The sequence below is a fragment of the Colobus angolensis genome, unplaced genomic scaffold (genome assembly GCF_000951035.1).
Source record: "Colobus angolensis palliatus isolate OR3802 unplaced genomic scaffold, Cang.pa_1.0 Scaffold148, whole genome shotgun sequence".
Classification (NCBI taxonomy): Eukaryota; Metazoa; Chordata; class Mammalia; order Primates; family Cercopithecidae; genus Colobus; species Colobus angolensis.
Window position 1 is genome coordinate 325,961 of NW_012114577.1, and position 7,416 is coordinate 333,376.

The 7,416-nt window shown below is 42.1% G+C and overlaps 1 long non-coding RNA gene across 1 annotated transcript; it reads right to left on the minus strand.

The window, feature by feature from the left end:
* Positions 1–3,398: 3,398 nt before the first annotated feature.
* On the minus strand, positions 3,399–5,119 carry LOC105507280. The gene is made up of 2 exons (XR_001001067.1): positions 4,698–5,119; positions 3,399–4,112 (listed from the first exon to the last, which is right to left on the minus strand). It is a non-coding gene; the product is annotated as an uncharacterized LOC105507280 (long non-coding RNA).
* Between the last annotated feature and the right edge of the window lie 2,297 nt (positions 5,120–7,416).

Here is a 7,416-nt window from a genome sequence, read left to right on the forward strand (position 1 = left end):
TGGGATAGACCTAGGAAAATACATCACCTTCTCTAAGATTCTTTCCTAGCAGAGTGGGGAAAGATTCTCCAGCTAACTTTGAAAAAGTCAGTTGTCATGTTTTGAGAGGGCTATGTGGCTGGGAGCTGAGAGTGGCCCCTAGGAGCTGAGAGCAAGTTCTGGCCAATAGTCAGCAAGAAAGCAGGGACCTCAGTCCTGCAACTACAAGGAACTGAAATCTCCCAACAACCTGAATAAGCTTAGAGGATGATTGGAGCTCCAGATGAGAATACAGCTTGGCCAACACGTTGACTTCAGCCTGAAGAGACCCAAGTAGAGAACCCAGCTATGCTGTGCTCAGACTTCTAACCTATGGAAACTGTGAGAGAGTAGTGAGTTTTATTGTATGGTAATGTGTCATGCAGCAATAGATAAGGAAGGCAAGATGCATCCCATTGCATAGACTGCTCAATCAGCTGGCTTAACGAACCCTGCATCAGAGCACTTTTCCAAGCTGCAGCCAGGAGATTTTTTCAAAACAGGAACCACCCCTACTGCCATCCGCAGCTGCTTAAACTTCTTGGTGACTTTCCTTGGCACCTAGGATAAAGATTAGGAAACTCCTGTTGGCCTACACAGCCTCATATCTCAGCTTCCCTCTCCTGTCCTGCCACACTGGTTTCCTCTTAGCATGTGACGTCCTCTGGAGCTGTTTCCCCTTCTCCTCCTCCTCACCTGCAATTCCTCCTTTCAAAGATGACATCCCCTCCAGCTTTTGGCTGCTTTTGTTTGCTCTCCAATGCCTTCCAATAATTATTTTAAAAGGTTTTTCCAACACTTATCATTGTTGTCTACAAGAAAGGTAGTTTAATACAAGATCCTCCCTCTTCATCTGAATTCATCATAGGGTTTTAAAACACTTACATTTAGCTATTCTCATTTAGTCTTCATAAAACATTACTAAGGTGACCAAAATGGGTTAATTCTCTCAACAGATAATTTACTTTCTCCCTTTCTATATTCCAGCCGTTATGCTAGGCAGTGATAGGCAGGGAACAAATCAGCGGGAAACAAATCAGGTCCAGTCTCTAGCTTCACAGAGTTTATGGTCTAACACAAGAGTCATTCGCTAAATGAATATAGTGAATTTTAGAGAGATCAAGGGCCTCATGCCAGGGCCCATAGTGGAGTAAGTAGCAGAAGTGAGATTTAACACCAGAGCTCTGACTTCTGCATCAGTGCACACAACACAGAGTATTTTTCATGAGGCTACCCCATAAAAGCTATACCATTCATTCATTCATTTAAAAAATATTCATTGAATACTTTTAATCTACCAGGAACTGTTCTAAACGCAGAAGATACAAAAAGGGCAAAAATAGAAATTGCTGCTCTCATTCTGCCCACATTCTAAAGAGTTATTACTTTCTTAAGTCATATGTAAATAACACCCTAAGTGTAATTAGATATTCTTCAAAGACTGAATTTTGTGGAGCATGTGTTTTGTTTTTGTTTTTTGTTTTGTTTTGTTTTGTTTTTGTTTTTTTGAGACGGAGCCTTGCGCTGTGGCCCAGGCTGGAGTGCAGTGGCCGATCTCAGCTCACTGCAAGCTCCGCCTCCCGGGTTTACGCCATTCTCCTGCCTCAGCCTCCCGAGTAGCTGGGACTACAGGCACCCGCCAACTCACCCGGCTAGTTTTTTTTGTATTTTTTAGTAGAGACGGGGTTTCACCGTGTTAGCCAGGGTGGTTTTGATCTCCTGACCTCGTGATCCGCCCGTCTCGGCCTCCCAAAGTGCTGGGATTACAGGCTTGAGCCACTGCGCCCCGCCAGAGCATGTGTTTTTTATTCACTAGGGAGGCACATAACACTATGAGCTTTGCTAAAATAGGTTGATACAAGGAATACAATTACGATAAAATATTCTTTATGATAAAACCACTATCTGGGAAATGGGCCACAGTAACAAGGCTTTGTCAATTTTTTAACGTCTATATTAACAAAACTAATGCAAAAAATAAGACCTAGATGAATATATCTTTGTGAGTCCTTATTTATGCAATAGCCAGTCTCTAATAATGACAACTGTGGCCAGGCATGGTGGCTCACGCCTGTAATCCCAGCACTTTGGGAGGCCGAGATGGGTGGATCACGAGGTCAGGAGATGGAGACCATCCTGGCCGACATGGTGAAACTCTGTCTCTACTAAAAATACAAAAATTAGCTGGGCGTGGTGGTGTGCGCCTGTAATCCCAGCTACTCGGGAGACTGAGGCAGGAGAATCACTTGAACCTGGAAATCAGAGGTTGCAGTGAGCCGAGATCACATCACTGCTCTCCAGCCTGGTGACAGAGTGAGACTCCATCTCAAAAAAATAAAAATAAAAATAAAAATGACAACTGCAAGGCCAGATTATATATTATTTTCATAAGAAAGATCCGGGGAAAGGAAGAATGAGAGATGGGCATAGAAAAACAAGAAGAAATAGGAGAGTTGAGTGACAATTTTTGCAGTTTCTTTTTCTTTTATCAAGACATTTCATCTTCTATCACCCATCTCTGCGCCAAGCATCTCAGCCACCTACAAAAAGACTCACTTCAACTCCCGGAGACTGCGTGCTGAATTTCACGATGAACTCAAATGCTTTCTTCCAAGCCTTTCCCTTCGTTCTCACAGTGTGGCCCCGTCTGCGCATATTGTCATTTAGCACCAATCAATGCCTTACACTGAGAGGATGGAGTCTTTGGAGACAGTGAAATCTCAAACATCTGCCAGTGGGTAGATAAGGAGGTGGGGGCATCAGGGTGCACCCCTCAAATCACATCACATGTAACTATTGGGGTCAGGAAAGTTAAACCTGTCACTACAACAAATCACTACCATAAAATATCAATGAACTTTCACAAGGAAAATCAGGGCAAGGTGATCTATGTCAGCTATACCTGTCTGTTTCCTCTAATGAAATTTTGACTGGTTCTTTTCACTTGCTAATGAACTTCAGAGACTCTCCATTCTACTTTATCTCTAGGTCTTAACATTGAAAATAGCGTAATCATTTTAATAAAATGTTATCATTGCAGATCTATTTTAATATTTTATAGCATGATTCATTAATTCATCAAATATTTATTGTATATTTACTGCGTGCTCTGAGAAATACAAAGATGAACTTAAGATCTAGTGTATTGGGAGAGTTTGCCAAACTTGTAATTCTGATCTACTATCTTTGGCTGTAGAGCTGAATATCACACAGGACTGAGTTTCATAATACATGGTTATAAGTGATACTTACGGAGAGAGATGGAGGGGTCATTGGGAGAGCTCAGTTTACCACAGCAGCCCTAGAGCTAACATATAGTGATCACACAATCAGCATTCACTACGTAAATAAGCAGCCAGAAGAGAGACACATGAGAAAGATCTTGGAAGTATGGTTTTAATAAATAGATCAGGAAGCAGGGTAGAAGAAATGGTGTATACAGAGATGCAGAAGGAAAAAGCTGAGCAGTGCACTTGAGCTACTAGCTGCCACACAAGCACAGAAGGGCTGACCCCAAACCACCTTTCCAGCACCGTGTCCCCTAGTTGTCTTGTGACCATTTCTTTGCTCCATAAACTTCCTTCTCCTCCGTACTTTATTATTCAAACAGTGCTTTCACTCATATCTGTGAGCCAGGCTTGAGATCACAGGCGGTTTTTACTTTTCCCTTTCCCTCCCTTGACATCTGGTCAGAACAAAGCCTGAATAATATACTCCTGAAGTTCTTCTTGGTATCCATGTCATCCTCCTAAAACTTTCCTTCAAGAAACACTGAAAGTTCCCATTACCACCAGTCTTGTTTGAGAGCCATCTTTTCTCATTGGATGTATGAAAGGCCTTCTTAATTTCTCTTCTTACATCCCAAGTTTCCCCATAGGCCATGCTCAGTACAACTCCCAGACCAGTTCTCTTGAAGCAGTGCTCTGGTACTAACATGTTCCCGTTCAAGAATTGTTAATGCTTCCCAAGTATATGAGGATTAAAGTCAAGGCTGTGAGTCCAGCAGAAGCTCATGGACATTATGACAGAATTTGAGCCATTATAGGAATTTCTTCAGGTGATTCACATGGTTAAAATTATATTTTGAAAGTATCCTGTGAAATAAAAAAAGGAAGTTAAGGCAAGCGCGCAGGTCGGAAAACGACTTTGGAGGCTTGAGAAAACCAGGCTAGAGGAGATAATATTCTATACCACAAAAAATTAGTGGAGGTAGAGAGAAGTAGGTAAGTAGGAGAGCTATTCAAAAGTGGGATTGACTGCTCTTAGTGATGGGTTGAATACCGGGGGGAAGGAATTGGGGGTGGGGATGCTGCCCAGTTTTCTGAGTAGATGACATTTTGTTTGCCAAGATAAAAAAAAAAGACAAAAGAAGAATCAGCTCTGCTTGGAAGTGGGTATGGACTGGGGATGAGGAAGAATGTTGAAGTCAGCTTTGGACATGTTGAATTTAGGATGTGTGGATGGAGATGTCCAAGGGCCACTGGCCTTGTAAGACAGGGAGCTCAGAAGATATGTTTGAGCTTGTATGAATCAACATTTTTTGTATGATAAGCCACCCCAGAAGTTAGTGTCTTAAAAACAGCATGTTTTATTATTGCTCATAACTCCAAGTCATCTAGATGTTTCTGTGGATCTGGACCAGGCTGGCTAATCTGGGCTAAGCTAGTTTATGAACCTACCAGTTAACTGATGGATCACCGGAGGACCAGCTGTTTTCAGAGGGCCTTGTAGACAGAAAGGGTGAAGGAGGTGTCTTTGATCATCAGCTCAGCCAAGTCTTTGATCATCAGCTCAGCCCAGTTTGTTCACTGGGCTAGGATAAGGGGTTCCAAGATCAAAAGCATATGTGTGCAAAACATCTTGAGGTACAAGCTTAAGACTGGCACAGCATCACTCCTACATTTTGTTCTCCATAGCAAGTCCCAAAGGCAGCCAGATTCAATGGTTGGAGAAATCAACTCCACCTCTTGACAGGAGGAGCAATAAATATTTCCGGGCAGGCTTTGCAATGTACCACAGAGCTGAAGAACAGATATGGAAGTTATCAAAAGGTCAATAACAGAAGTAGGTACAATTTCCCAGGGAAATGGGTAGGGTGAGAAGAGAAGAGAGCCCAGAGCAGAATCTGGAACCCCACAAACACTATGACACGGATTGTAGAAGATTCCATGAAATAAACAGAAGTAGCACCCAGGGTTATAGGAGGTAACTAGAAGATGGCTGAGTCATAGCAAAGAAGATGATGTTCTAAGAAGGAAAGTATTATGGTTTGAATGTGGTTTGTCCCCTCCAAAACTTATGTTAAAATTTATTGCCAAGGTAACCACGTTAGGAGGTGGGGCCTTCAAGAGGTGATTAGGCCAGCAAGATGAATTAATGTCTTTCTCACAAAATCAGGTTAGTTCTCCAGAGAACATGTTTTTATAAAGCAAGGTCATGCCTCGTGTTTTGTCCTTTTTGCATGTACACTTCCTGTTTTGCCTCTCTGCTATGTTGTGATGGTATACAAGACCCTCACCAGAAGTGGACCAGATGCAGCTGTCTGATCTTGCACTTCCCAGCCTCCAGAATCAAGAGCCAAATGAACCTCTTTCTTTATAAATTACCCAGTCTCAGGCATCATGTTATAGCAACAGAAAATGAACTAAGATTGAAGGTATGTAATAAATGCCAAGAGAAAAGTACTAATCGGGCCAAGTACAGTTTCAGGAAGGTGTTTAAAAAATAAAAAAAACAACTTAATATCTGAATAACACTTATGTAGCTGGATAACATTTAGAAATTAATTTCTGGGGTTTCCCCATATATTTTCTCTTTTTCTTTCTTCTGTACTACTACTACTGGGGTCTTTCTGCCCTCCCCAGCTACTTAGACAGGAAGAAAACTCTATGCTTTATTGCTTCATGGGTGGTCTGTGGCAGGCTGGAGGGCTCACTGTGCTTGCAAGATGTCTTCATCTTGTTTTCAATAGGCTAAGCCCAGAGGAGAAAAGAGCATTGGCAGAGCAATAGAAGAGAACCAGGACTTGGAAGAAGCAGGAGGCAGAGAGGTGCTTGATCCTGATTTTAATAAAAAAGAGAGAGACATTTTCCAAGACTAGAGAGCAGTGAGGCATGTGGATGACAGAACAATGGTATGCCTACCTTCTGCCTTCCAGGGGCTGACACCTCATAGAAAGAATTGGCAAAAATGGGATCATAGGGACAGTGGTTGCCAGCTTCTCCCAAGATTCTATATTCAAAAAGGAATCTGACCTTGAGAGCTGAGGGTGGGAGAGACAATGGCTCCACCAGCAGGTACTTGGCTGAGCAGATGGTAATGACCAGGGGCCACCATCAGCACATTGGCTCATCATGTGAGCTCAGAACCTTTAAAAGACCCTGAGGGACTTTATGTCCCAAATAGAGTATGTGAGATGGAATTACAAACTAATGAGAGGCTAATTTATTCACAAATAAAGAAATGTGCTGTTTCCCATACACGTAAGTTTGTGGAATGAGAGTCACCTTTGCCATGTCCACTATGTACAAGGCAATGTGTTAATGTTTTCAGTTCATTATCTTATTGAATCTTCCCAGTAGTACTGTAAATTCTGTTCTATAGTTATTCTGATTTCATAGATAAGGAAACTGAAGAGCAGAAAAATCTAGTAAGTTTTATGGGCTCAAACTAATATATGGGAAAGCATGAAGTTGAACCCAGATAAGCTAATGTCAGAGCCCTGTCTCTCAACCACCATGCCATTCTGGTCCTGATGGTTTAAAGCATTTATCCAAATAATGCAGGCAAAATAAGAGGAAATGATAACCAAAGTTCATATGTGTGCACACAGACACACACACGAACACACACAAAATTTCAGTAATTGTACTATCCTCTTTTTTCTGGAATTTGGTGGGATGTTTCTGTACCTCCTAGGAAATGGCCCAGTCCACCTATTCTCTTGACGTGGCCTAGAAAGAGGTAACCAGGGAAATAACAATAATAATGACAACAATAATAGTGGCAGACTTGCAGGTAAAAGAAGGTGTAACAATCCCAGCACTTTAGGAGGCCAAGTCAGGAGGATAATGAGGTCAGGAGATCAAGACCATTCTGGCTAACACAGTGAAAGCCCATCTCTACTAAAACTACAAAAATTAGCCAAGCGTTATGGCACACGCCTTTAGTCCCAGCTACTCAGGAGGCTGAGGGAGGAGAATCACTTGAACTCGGGAGTTGGAGGTTGCAGCGAGTTGAGATTGTGACACTGCACTACATCCTGGACAACAGAGTGAGACTCTATCTCAGAAAAAAAAAAAAAAAAAGAAGATCTGACAAGGAAAACGATGAGAAATGATCATTCACTTCCTCTGCTAATACTTAGGAATAGGTTAATGGCAGTCAGGTGGCCTTTTA